We start from the raw sequence: 13,362 nt of genomic DNA on the forward strand, positions 1-13,362 counted from the left end.
CATATACATACTCTCCTGTGTGAGTGCTGTCACTGTCAAAGCCTGGCCGTCAACTAGGGCTGGGTATCGTTCAAAAAATGACTTTGATACCGGTTCCTTAACAATACTTTTTTTCGATACCATTTTTATAAAACAAAAAGAAATTACAACAATACAACATTACGGCATAAATACTTAAATTTATTTTTCTATCTCCTATTACATGAGCGTAATGTAGAGTTTTTCCTGCGTGCCTCTACGACGTGTAACATTAGACAGCCAATCACAAGCGTTATTAGATCTTGGTAGAAGCATGCTGCATGCTTATTGGCTCACTGACACTGATGAGATTTACTCCTTAGGCAGGGTGCGATTTGTGAAAAAAGCAGAGGTGGGGATGTTTTTTGATCATGCACAACAAAACTAAAAATGCAAGAATTAAATCCCCCTTCCAATACCATGGACATAGTGCCACTCGGCCAGGCATGTCAAACCCCTAAAGGTGCTCTAAGCGATGTCAACATTTTTTGTCACGTACAGCAAACATCTCCTCGCTGTCCGCTAGCTGCCTGTCCCCTGAACACACTGTAAAAAAGATGCGGTCTCTGTAGACAGCCCAGGCTCCACAAATGGCAACAAAAACAAACTGGCCAACCTGCACCACGAAACACAACATAACAAACAAACAGTGTTCAGGATGAGGAGGAGGGAGGGGCGAGCTAGCCTCCGTTTTGTTTGACAGTACTTCAAACGTCAACAAGTGACGTCACCCAACATCGCTTAGAGCACCTTTATATATGCTTTTCAATACTCAATGGAAAATACAGCGCTTTCAAGCTGGAGAGCAGAGTTCACTTTGCACCAATAAGGCCACCTGGTCGGAATAAGGCTTTCTTCCAGTTGACCCTTGTCAAAATCCCAACAACCTGGAAAGCGGGGAGAACATGGAAGACTTTTTAGCACTGTACAGTTCATACATTGCCATGGCGAAGTCCTCGGTGGGTTTAAAGGTTTAAAGCTTGTGTTGTTGCTGTTATTTTTGGCACCGTTGCTTCCAACTGCTCTATTCTATTCCCGGGTCAAAAACCACTGCAGCGGAGTCGAGTGGGGAAGTTATAACCTATGGAGCATTACCCGAGTGTTAGAGCTGTGCGATATGGAGAAACTCAAATATCAAGGTATTTTTGACCAAATACAGCGATGTCGATATGTAGGGTAGACTTTTGGCGCTTTTTCAAAGAAATTGACACAATGAGATTTTAGATAAACAATCATCAATAATTTGGACATAATGATTAAGTGGGTAAAGGCAAATAATAGAAGAGCTGGAACAGTCTGGTAAATTCGTCAAAGTACATCACTTTACTGTAATGCAGCCTTTAAAACCAGGAAAAGACAACACTTGTGTCATATCACGATATTACGATATCCAAAATCTAAGACGATATCTAGTCTCATACATTGATGCCGATATAATATCGATATGTTGCCCAGCCCTACCGAGCGTATACATACACAAAAACCCTGGTTACCAGTGTTGCGGAGTAACTAGTTACACGTAACGCCGTTATGTAATTTAATTACAAAATAAAAGGTAACTGTTATCTGTTACAGTTACTGGGGGGAAATTGTGTAATTAAATTACAGTTACCTTTTGAAAATGTTCATGATTACCTTGGGGGTTACATCTGAATATTTTCTGTAAAAAGCAAGGCTATGTGTTGAATAATATTAATTTTGTTGCTTTGCATGTTTTTCACGTACACAATGTCTTCTTTTGCCATTTCCAACCACAGCCGTTTCGTAAAGTTTGATATTATTCTGATGCTTTCGATCGGTTCTCCTGTTTGAATATGCAGCGCTTCCCATCCGACTGTTAAATCGCCTCTCAAGCTAGCTTTAGAAATTTAGAAAAGTAATCAAAAGGTAATTAAATGTAATGCGTTACATTCATTTGATAACGTAATTGAAATAGTTACACTACTTTTACATTTTAAATAGGGTAACTTGTAATCGTTAACCTATTACATTTCTAAAGTAACCTTACCCCAACACGGCCGGTTACTAAAGGAGTTATCTAGGTCTGTTAACCAGGGTTTACATTGCGTTTGACAATAAAAAATAATTGGGTTTTTAAACTGCGGGTACACGCACTGACACTCTGTTGTACACTGAGTGCTGTCGAAGCCTGGCCATCAACAGAGCCTGTCCCTGCATAAGCATGTTTTTTTATTGAGAATGAATCATGTATCAGCTGGTATTAAAGCAGTACATATGAACAGAATTATTACCTTTGTTCCCATATGAAAGCATTCTTTCATTTCATGATATCAGGCTGTGAGAAAGTTTAATAAAAGGGGAACTTTAAGGTGAGCAATAACAGGAAGTCCAGGGAGTTGCATAATGTCTATGTGCTGTTTAGTTTGGAAGGGGAGCTGGTGTTTTGTGGTGACTAGACCTTTGATCCAACCCGCATCGCACAGTCACAAGTTTAGGTATTGCAACAACGAAACTAACGGATGAAGTCACAGTGTCTGGTGAGAGACACAGAGAGAAGAGAGTGAAGAAAAGCGGTGAAGACAGATACTGTACATACGGGAGATAGAAAAGAGAAGGGGAGGAATAGAGAATATGGTTATGTTCAGACTGGCAGCCTAAATCAGATTTCTGGCATATCCAGATTGGAATCAGATTGCTTTTATAAAGTCATACCGTAGGTGGAAATCTGACTCAAATCAAATTTGAAACGACTTAGCCGAGCCACTCAAATCAGATTTCAGACTGTCCTTTACGTCACTCGCAAAGCATAACGCGGAACATATGATGGTGACATCACATCTGCCTGTGGCTGCCGCACAGCGGTGGAATAAGTAGACTCACTGTAGATCTAAGAAGTAAAAGTGCTAGTACAGCAATGTAAAACTTCTCCATTACACGTTTAAAATCGTACTTACAGTATTAAATGTACAAAGGTTTATCAGCCAAATCTACTTGAAGGGATAGTTTTTGAAGTGGGGTTGTATGAAGTACTTATCCATAGTCGGTGTATTACCTATAGTAGATGGCGGTCAGCGCGCCCTCAGTTTGGAGAAGAAGGCAAGAGTACCGACACGGAAGCTAAGCAGAAAGGGGGGGGAGGGACTGAGAAGTTGTCGATGTTCACATTTTTTGGCTAAGTCCTGGATCTTCACAATCCTACCTACGGCACCTTTAACCTTCCTCGTCTCCGATGCTGCCTGCACGTCACTATTACGTTTTTCTTCATCTAATCTGCAGCTTTCTGTTTTGGTGTCATTCTAGAAAAATTCTCCATGAGTTACAGTACGCGCAGCAGTGTCGTTACCACAAAAAAAACTAATCTTGATGGGTTTACGATGCCTGAACACAAACTGCAACCTCACTTGTAAAGGACCATCCTTAAGATCAGACCTAAGAGACAAATTGAGTTTTTATGAGGTGTGAACTATAAAATTTAAGATAAGGGGGAAAGATGAGAGTAGAGGTGAGGGTTGGTTGGGTCCAAATATGCGTCAACAGCATGAAGCCTCCTTAAAGTTGAGTATGGTTGGAGCAGAACATCAAAGAGCGGGACTCTGTGTTGTGTGCTGTACGCCTGCTGGCAGCCACTCTGGCTGGCATTCACCATTGCTTTTTTGGCTGCTTTCAGAAGGGTCCAAAGCAAACAAGAAGGATCCTACTTGCAGGCCGTAAAAACTTGTGTGTCAGCCCACTCCATTATACACAGTGCTGTACTTCACAAAATGGCAGGAAGGGTTTACCTTTTCTTATCAAGCTGATGCAAAAACTTAAAGTGATTTCAAATCATGATGATACATTTTTACATTCAACATCTGAACTATACTGATATGTGGCTACTATGCGGTGTATACTTTTCCATAAAATAAATAAATATAATCATTTTCTTTTAAATAGTTGTGGATGTGGTACTGTATAGCCTATGCCGATTGATACAAGACATGTTTCCCCCTTTTTTGAGCCCACAGTGTTGGTTACCGTTATCGATTTAAGACATCGGCCCCTATATAACATTGTTCTGTTCAGCCTTGTCCTCGAAAAATTAAGTTCCCATACTAGGGGTCGACCGATACTGTACCGATAACAATACCAATTATTAGTAGTTAAATAAACCGATAATCGATATTAGGAACCAATATGCATTTACAGTCAAAATGAAAATCTTTTAGTCAAAATGAACATTATGGAATGTTCCAAACTCCAACACAAACGTTTATTTAAATGCTTGAAGCAATTATTTAATAAAACTGAAACTTTAAACATAATACACAGTCAAAAAAGGACACAAAAATAGCTTCTTGAAGTTTTAACATACTTTTTAACAGTTTGTTTGCAGGTGTTGCAGACTTCTTACAGAACTGTAGCGGAGCCAAAGTAGCGGACTTTTTAATTAATGAACTTTGTCGGTTATCGTTAAAATAAAACACAGATACAGGGGCGGATGATGACTGGATGAGGCAATCAAACACAGGACTTTTATCCAGAAAACCGCTGTTCATGTCCCGTCGGAAACCAAAACACATTGTTGACTTGTTTACATAACATATTTAACCCAAGTCACGTATGTAACGTACTTAACTTAATTCATTTAACAAACATACTTATTTTCACCTGAACCTCGATCGTTTTCTAAACCTAACCAAATAGTTTTGTTTCAATTCACAACGTTAACCACGTGTTTAAAACAGTGACCTTTTCACAACGTGCGCCAGTCGGAGTCATTGAAAATGTGTTTCCCTTGAAACGTAATTGAGAATACAATTTCACTGAGTGGGAACTAGAGATGGTCCGATACCATTTTTTGCTTCCCGATACCGATTCCGATACCTGAACTTGCGTATCGGCCGATACTGAGTACCGATCCGATACCAGTGTGTCATATATTTTATTATGTTTTAACAACTGTATACTACTATCCCTGTATGGATGTGATATTATTTCTATCTTTGTTGTTGGTCTGGCTCAGGTTAAACTCTTTGTGAAACATGAACAAACACAAACAATGAATGCCACAGAACTTCTTCTTTTATTCTCCAGTTTGACAGTCAGTTATAACGGAAAAAGAACGTAAATAAACTACTTAACGTAGATTTTTTTTAGGGCTTTATTACGTGGTATCGGATCAGTACATAAACTCCAGTACTTCCCGATACCAGAGTTTTAGGCAGTATCGGAGCATCGGAACATCTCTAGTGGGAACGTCATTTTTACGAGACAGGGTTGTGCTGTTAAGTCACTCGGAAAGTGGAAGCTAGGAAGGGAGGCTAACTAGCTTCCACTCGGAAAGAGGTATCACCTAATTATTATTTATTTAAATAAAAAAATGAAGCTAAACTTAACTGACTCTGGCTTTATATATTTCTAAATTGTGTATATTTTCTGTGAGTATTTCTAAATAATTTAGAATAAAAACAAATGAGTTCGCCGGATAAACAATGGTGATCAGTGATTGGTTGTGACGTACACTCACAGCTCATTTTCTGTCTGGCTGCCGATTGGTCGACTGAACGTGCTGGTGCTCTCCTCCACTCAGTCCAGAGAGACACAGCTACATCAGAGTACACTCACTGAAATGTATTGCTGACTCTTTTCAATGGAGATGAGTTAAGTGTTGCTCAAAAAGTCACTCGATGTGTCGCTAATCGCCTAAAAAATAAATAATGAGTCAATGAAAGGGTCTTGAAAGTTGCAGAATCTAGTGAGAAAGTGGCAACATTGATCATAGAGTGTTGTAGAGAGCGCTCAAATCACAAATGGAACTAATCGATGGCTAACAACATCGGCCCCTAACTGGTTGACTGCCTGTGTCCATTCCACAATATGAAAAAGTAAGTAGTGCCCACCCATATATATATTGTACCAATGAAATGACTGGTCCCACATTGTCAGTCCTAAGCAGTCTAATTTCTTGGCAGGCGAGCCAGATTTAAATGGCTATTTTGAATATTCATGGGGCTTCTTTGTCACTTTTGTATAACATTGTTTCTGCAGCAATCACGGCTGTGATTTCCCTTTTATACTGCTCGGTAAAAAAACGATCCAGGTGTCATTGGTCAATGCCCAGTGATTCATTTAAAAAAAAACAAAAAAAAAACACATTTGTCTTTGAATGTTAGTGGTGGAATGTAACTAAGTACATTTACTCAAGTATTGTGCTTAAGTACAAATTTGAGGTACTTGTACTTTACCTGAGCCTTTTCTTTTCATGCCACTTTTTTACTTCTACTCCGCAACATTTCAGAGAGAACTAGTGTACTTTTTACTCCACTACATTCATCTGACAGCTTTAGTTACTAGTTATTTTACAAATTAAGATTTTTTGCACACAAAACACATGTAGTTTATAAAACACAATGTTTTATTCCAAATTAAACTATCCAACAATATACAGGCCTACAAGTCCAGCTGTAATGATTAGCTGATTAAACACAGAACAGATTTGATCGTCTCCAGTTTCTACAATGTGATTTTTCTGCATGGAGTACTTTAACTTTTATTACTTTAAGCACATTTTCCTGATGATATTTCTATACTTTTACTTAAATGCAGGACTTTTACTTGTAACAGTATTTTTTATAGTGTGTTATTTGTACTTTTACTTAAGTAAAGGATCTGAATACTTCTTCCACCACTGGTGAATGTGAATGTACTTGAAAAAAAAAAAAAAAGCTGAAGTATACGGCAAAAGTAAGACATCTTTAGCAATGGTCCTCCTCTAGAGGTTAAGGACGCACTCTGAGGTTTACCTTTTTGAGGGTATTCTGTCTTTCTGAATGACAGCTCCCATATAAACAGAGCCTGATGTTGAGAGTGGGAGATTATGAGTGTTTGATGAAATCAGCCATTGCTGAGATTTATCATGGGTGGCGTTAAACCGCTCCATTCCACCTCCAGACACGTGTTGGATACTTATAGCAAGGTCACTATGGCAGCTCCATGTTTTTCACATTGCTCTTCATGTTATTCTAATAACATGTCTAAGCCACTGACTATAATCTGATAATGATTGGACTCCAAATGTCCAGGTATTAGCCTCAGAAAAATATACACTTGCAACATTCCTTCTGAACTATCAAATGTTTATTTTAAAGCAGGCAGTTAGAATCCAAGCCCCATTGGCAGAATGGAGGTTGACGTGCAGACGTGTATATATATATATATGGTCGTTTTTTTATACACACTTAACTCCAATTAACCTTCATTCTCCTATTTGCCTGTAATCACATTATCTTCTGGTATTTGACTCTTGTTTTTCTTTCATCCGAGAGAGGCCGTGTCCTCCTGCTACATGCCCAGAGAACGGTGAGGCAGTGCAGGAACAAGCTTCTCCTTGTGCTGGATCTGCCAGTTGGCCAGAGAACCAGTCTATGCTCTACTCTTTCTCTCTCTCTGTCTCCCCCTCCTCACCCCTCAGATCTTTCTCAATACGCTCCTCACGCTCTCTTTTCAGCCCTCTCCTTCTGCTCCCTGGCTGCATATCTGAGCTCTGCCCTCGGGCCATGTCCAGCGTCACACAACGTCTGATTCATGCCCTCAGTTGGCTTCTGTGGTCAGCTGACTCTATAGCAGTGGTTCCCAAAGTGGGGTCCTTGAAGGGGGGGGGGTCATCCCTATGTTCCCTCAGCCCTATGTTCCCTTATTTCTATTAAATTTCCCCTGCATCAAAATTAGGCCCTATCCCTCAAGGATTCCCACCAAATTAGGCCCTATGTTCCCTCAAAGAAACCCCCCCAAAATAGGCCCTGTGTTCCCTCAGCCCTATGGTCCCTCATTTCTATTACATTTCCTAACACAACACAATTTAATTTTCTATAAAAGTTTCCCTCATCAAAATTAGGCCCTATGTTCCCTCAGCTCACATATCCCCCCACCCCCGGTCGTATTTTATGTTTTGGATATGTGACCTTGTATATCATCTTGGGTTAGGGTTGGGGTTAGGGCTAAGGGAACACATGGCTGAGGGAACATGCTCCCCTTGAGGTGGTTCCAGGGGTCCCCAGCAAAAAGAGGAGTCATTTATTTTCACTATATTTCCATCCGTAACTAACACAATCAGGGATTTTCCCTGCCATTACGGGAAAACTAACTTAAAGACTTTTCTCAGATCTAATGGTCGTGATTGGTCCCCAGTGGACTTCTTTAGCAAGTTTTGTCTTTAAGCTTTTTGAGTGTTATTCATTTATTATCTGCTCTAGCTTTTTCAATGTTTCAGACACTGATATTGTTATATTTGTCCGAAATGATGTGAAATTGCATTTTTTTTATTATTATTAAAACAACGTAACATTTTCTTGAGCTAGGACCCCTAACCTTCTGCACCTAAGTCTTCCACAAACCTGGGGAAAACACTAACAATGACAGACTGTATGGGTTCCTGTAATAAAACATCTAAAAGCAAAAATCCTATCAGACAAAATCTTGTGAAATGAGGGTCCGTGGTCTAATTTGTGTCAGTTAATAGGATCCTTGGCATGAAAAAGTTTGGACAGCACTGCTCCATAGTACTATAGGATCGGGCTTGTTGGAAGATTGATTCAATATTCTGCCAGGACACTGATCAATTCCAGTTGTCTGTAAGTGTGCATAATTAAGAACAGTTTAATAATTAGAAGACAATTATTCCACAGAAATGTAGTTTTTTTTTCTACCTATAATATTCTACTTTACAACTTATTTTGAATACATTCAGACATAGTGAGTCATTATCGATGTTGAAATGAGGATTTTACTACTACTATTAAATGTCTTAAAATGGACAGTTTGAAGCAAAGGCTGTTAAATCTGTGCCTCTTTCTCCCCCCCCCCCCGCACCATACAAAAACACATTCCAGCTGTCAAATGTGTTCGTTCATGTACTTCTATATAAAAACTGTTTCTGACTACCAGCCTGTCCCCTAAAGCAATTATAGGTGAAAAGAGCTCCGCACTTGAATCCCTACGCTCCAAAAAGCTGCGTGTTGAGCTGTCACGTTCACTGACACATTAGTGGCATATTTTGAGAATTGATGACATGAATGATGATGCATGAAATATCCAGTTGTTTTGAACGATTTGGAAATGTCACCTCAGTTTAGCTCTTTACACTTCTACTCCGCTATATTTACTGTAAGAAAGAAATGCATGTATTTGAAAGCTATAGCTCCTAGTTTCTTAACAGGTTAAAATTGTATGCAAAATGGGAGATGATGTTATAAGTTATGCAACCAACAATTCTTTACCTGTCGATTCATCCGACAATCATTTTCTTGATTAATCAATTACTAGTTTGGTCTGTTAACATTAGTGAAAAATGACAAGAACATTTTCCCTGAGCCAATGGTGACATCTTCAAATGTCATGTTCTATTTCATCCTTACTGACATCCAGGATTCATAGAACCGTAGTTACATTCGTAACTTTCGTTCCGTTTGACCAAAGATCCATAACTCAAAGATATTCAGTTTACAATGACATCAAACAAAACAATCGATTCTCCAATTAAAACCGATCTTTGATATCGATTGATAAAATCCTGAAATTGATCTTTTAATATATGCCTCTCTCTTAAGTAACACTTTGAATACAGACATTTTACTTATAGTTGAGTATTTTTACATTGTCGTATTGCTGCTTTAACCCTCATATGATCCGTGGGTCCAATTTGACTTTTTTGTTTCGTTTTTTAAATACAAATGACCCAGAAATTAGATGGATTCCATACAATGCTCTTCACATGTACAGTACAATTCATGATCACTACTTTTATTGAATTTTGTAAGTTTTAGCCTTTCAAAAAAATTGAAATGGTTTAAAAACTGTATTCTGACTAAACTTTGACTCTTCAAAGTCTCTAATTATCCATCAACACACATCTCCTCTAATGTCAGTCTAATTATTTCATAATTTCTGTTTTTTTTTTTTTTTAATAAAAAAGTTGTTATAATTTCCTACAAATGCAGATTATTCCATAAATTCCAAAAATAAGTGTTAACCTAGTGGTAATAAGTTGGTGTTAGTGGTGTATGGTGGTTGGGAAACAAAAGCATCGAAAACGTGGGGAAAAAAGTGTTGAACAAAAGGGATATAAATGTCAACAAGGAGGACAACAAGTGCACTTTCGACGGGAAGACAACACAAGGGTTAAATAAGCAAAGGATGTGATCTGATTTGGACTGATGCTGATCGTCAGTAAATCTACTGTCACAGTAACCAGTAAACTACCTGCTACAATAGGCTGACTGTACTGGACACACCACACCAACCAATCAGATGTGACGCATTAAAGTCATATGTTGCCATAGAGCTTGCATGAAAATTAGTTAGCTAGTTAATACATGTAATACAGTAAATACAGTTGAAAGTAATTGATATTAGAGCCCGACCGATAAAGGATTTTTAAGGCCGATATCGATACAAATATTTGGTGATTTAAAAATTCGATATTCCGATATATCGGCCGATATGTATTTAAAAAAAAAATAATCCAGAAACGCGTAACAAAACATATTTCCCTGACATTAGTTATCTGTAGTTATTTATAAGTCCTCACTAAAATAATAGGATAATGCTGTTTAAAAATAAACTTGTTTTAAACAGAACAGAGGGACATCAAAATATATTAAAGTTCTGATAAATAAAATGTATAAAAATACAAACTTAAGATATGAAACTTAAAGTCCTTTGAACAAAAACACAATAACAACACAAGAAATCAAAGACTGTTGCCAACACAACATTTTTTAAATATTCATTTATCGGCCATTATAAATGCCAATACCTATAGTTTGGAAAATGCCTAATATCGGCCGATAATATCGGCCCGCCGATATATCAGTCGGGCTCTAATGGATATCATATATGGTTTAAATAGCTGGCTAAATTAGGATAAACATTTTAAAGAATTCCCCAAAAGTCATGGATCAACTGTTGAAATAATGACTTGAAATTGATAGATAAATGGTTGGAATAATAGGCCAAAACTAGTGAACAAACTCCTCCATAGGGACCACAATGGAAATAAGTCTTTGGGCTTTATTGCGTCATCCCTGACTAGTTATGTATTTTTAATGTATGACACATGTACTGTTTCATATTTTTATATTTAAGTGGTCAAATAAAATCAATCAATCAATCAATCAAAGGTTGAAATCAATTGAAATGAATGCATTTGGATCATGATGGTTGGAGTTAATGACGGTTAGGCCAGGCAAAAAAAGGGTTGGGAACCACCGGTGTATCCTTTCATCGCACTATAGTTGTAACCCTCAACTTCCTTTGCTATTGGACGGTTGCAAAAGTCACTTTTTACTGAACATTTTGGAATAGAAATCAAATATAGAATTGTGTTTTTTTTGCAAGTAACGTATTAAAACATCAGCTTAAAGCCCCAGAAAATACTGAATAATTATGAAATTATTAAGAAAATGAAATGTCAGAGTTTATGTGTTGATGCTGCTGAGGTATGCGCTGGTATACTCTGGAAGTTGTTAATGTTTACTCATTAATCATGTCCATTTGGCAGTCGTGGTCTGGGATCAGGCGTGCTTGGCAGTGTGTTAAGTAAAACCAGTGAATAAAAACAGCTTTGTAAATTGAGTGCATTCAGGGCAGTGTTCCCTGGCGTTTTTTTTTTTTTTATCATTGAGATGTCATTATTTTCCAAGAAGCATGGTGTGTTTACCTGTGCAATAGAGCACTTCATACCCATTTAAATAACGAGTCCAACGCAAAAGATGTTAGAGATAAGTGTTACGGTTTCACCCCGGACATTTTGAAAGTTATCTCTGGAAATGTTCACAATTATTTTAAATTGCTTTTCCGCTCGAAAAGACAGAGCAGGTGGCAGATTTCGGAATGTAAACTGGCCCTTACGCTGTTCTGAATTTTTAAAACAGCCCTGAGAGGGGATGTAAATGCACTCTTATTATTCCTTTTGTATAATAATGTGTACTCAACCTTTTATTGAGTGTCTCCTGCAGGCCACCCATTACAATCCTCACCCTGTTGAAAACTTTACTTCAGAGGGATTTGTCACCCCTGAGGTTGACAAGACAAGTGCACAGGGGTCAGAGAGAGAGAGACACGGCGAACAACACGCAGTGAACTAGAAAGAAACATGGCGCCCATGAATAATGCATGGATAAAGAGGTCTATCTAATGACACTCTGAAAACTTTTAAAAGCTGATCTTTCTTTTCAGCTGGAGATGCTCTTGTTTTAAAAATCCCCTTTCCCCCCAACTGACTGCAGTCGTCCTCTAAACTCAGCTTGAGAGAGACACTGATTGGTTTAATTATGTTTGCTGTGATTAAGCATCTTAATTGTACTCACCACAATGTGAGACGTGAATCATAACGATGTCGAGACGTGACATTTGGGGCTGCAGCTTTGGAAAAGATTTCTTTTCTTTGAAACAGTTCTTTTATTCACTTACACTTTTCTTTTTAACACACAGTCATAGCCACACAATCCCTAAACTATGCACGCACACACACACACGCGCACACACACACACACACACACACACACACACGCACACACACACACACACACACACACACACACACAGGTAGACAATTTAAAGAGGGACACTTACTGTCTTTGGACGCTTGGTGGTCATGTCAGGGTCAGAGAGGAACAGAGACACAGAGAGTGGAGAATGGACCTCACGGCATTAACATTCACATCCCAGCCAGCCGGCTCCCAGACACGAGGACGAGTCCGACGGGGCTTGTTAACTTGAAAGCGCGGATGGAGGGGTGGGCGGGCGGCAAGGCTTGCTAGAGTGTGTCAAGAGGGAACTGCAGGCACCAGTCAGTCAGGCCGCTGAGAAGCGGCACGAGGAGGAAAAACGAGACAGACAAAAGCAGAGAGAATTCAAAGACGCCAGCAGTTTCTTATTCCTCTTCCTCCTCGCTTTCTCCGGTGAAACTTAACCCCCGAGGAGCGCCGGCGAGCAGACCAGTTCCAGACCTGTACTGCACTTACGGCTGCCTCTCGCTCTCTCTCTCTCTCTCTCTCTCTCTCTCTCTCTCTCTCTCTTCTCTCCCCTCTCTGTTTTTTGGTATAATTTAACTCTTGATTCCGCGACCTGGCGATGAGCTCAGCGCGGGGCTCCGGTTTCAGCGCCTTTGCTGGAATGCGAGGGCAGCGGCGCAGAGAGGCAGAGGTGCTGGGCAGGTCAAAGGCTACTGGGGTAGTGTGGAGGAACAGAGAGGAGAGGAGTGTCTGTCATCTGGGGGAGTTCCAGTGGAGGGGATATTTGAGGGGCCTGGAGTGGCGAGAACAAAACAGGAGTTACAGGGGTCACGGGTTACGGATGTTACAGGGCCAGGCAACATTTGACAGCTCTGGAGGCCGCGGACTTCAG

The 13,362-nt window shown here is 39.4% G+C and overlaps 1 protein-coding gene across 1 annotated transcript in view; it reads right to left on the minus strand.

The window, feature by feature from the left end:
* The window catches only part of flrt2 (fibronectin leucine rich transmembrane protein 2), a 61,770-nt gene extending 48,770 nt beyond the window's left edge, over positions 1 to 13,000 (minus strand). The window contains exon 1 of the mRNA XM_078274272.1: positions 12,589 to 13,000. The gene's annotated coding sequence lies outside the window, so the exon portion shown is untranslated. The remainder of the gene's footprint in view (positions 1 to 12,588) is intronic.
* Between the last annotated feature and the right edge of the window lie 362 nt (positions 13,001 to 13,362).

Source organism: Sander vitreus, chromosome 18 (assembly GCF_031162955.1).
Source record: "Sander vitreus isolate 19-12246 chromosome 18, sanVit1, whole genome shotgun sequence".
Taxonomy (NCBI): domain Eukaryota; kingdom Metazoa; phylum Chordata; class Actinopteri; order Perciformes; family Percidae; genus Sander; species Sander vitreus.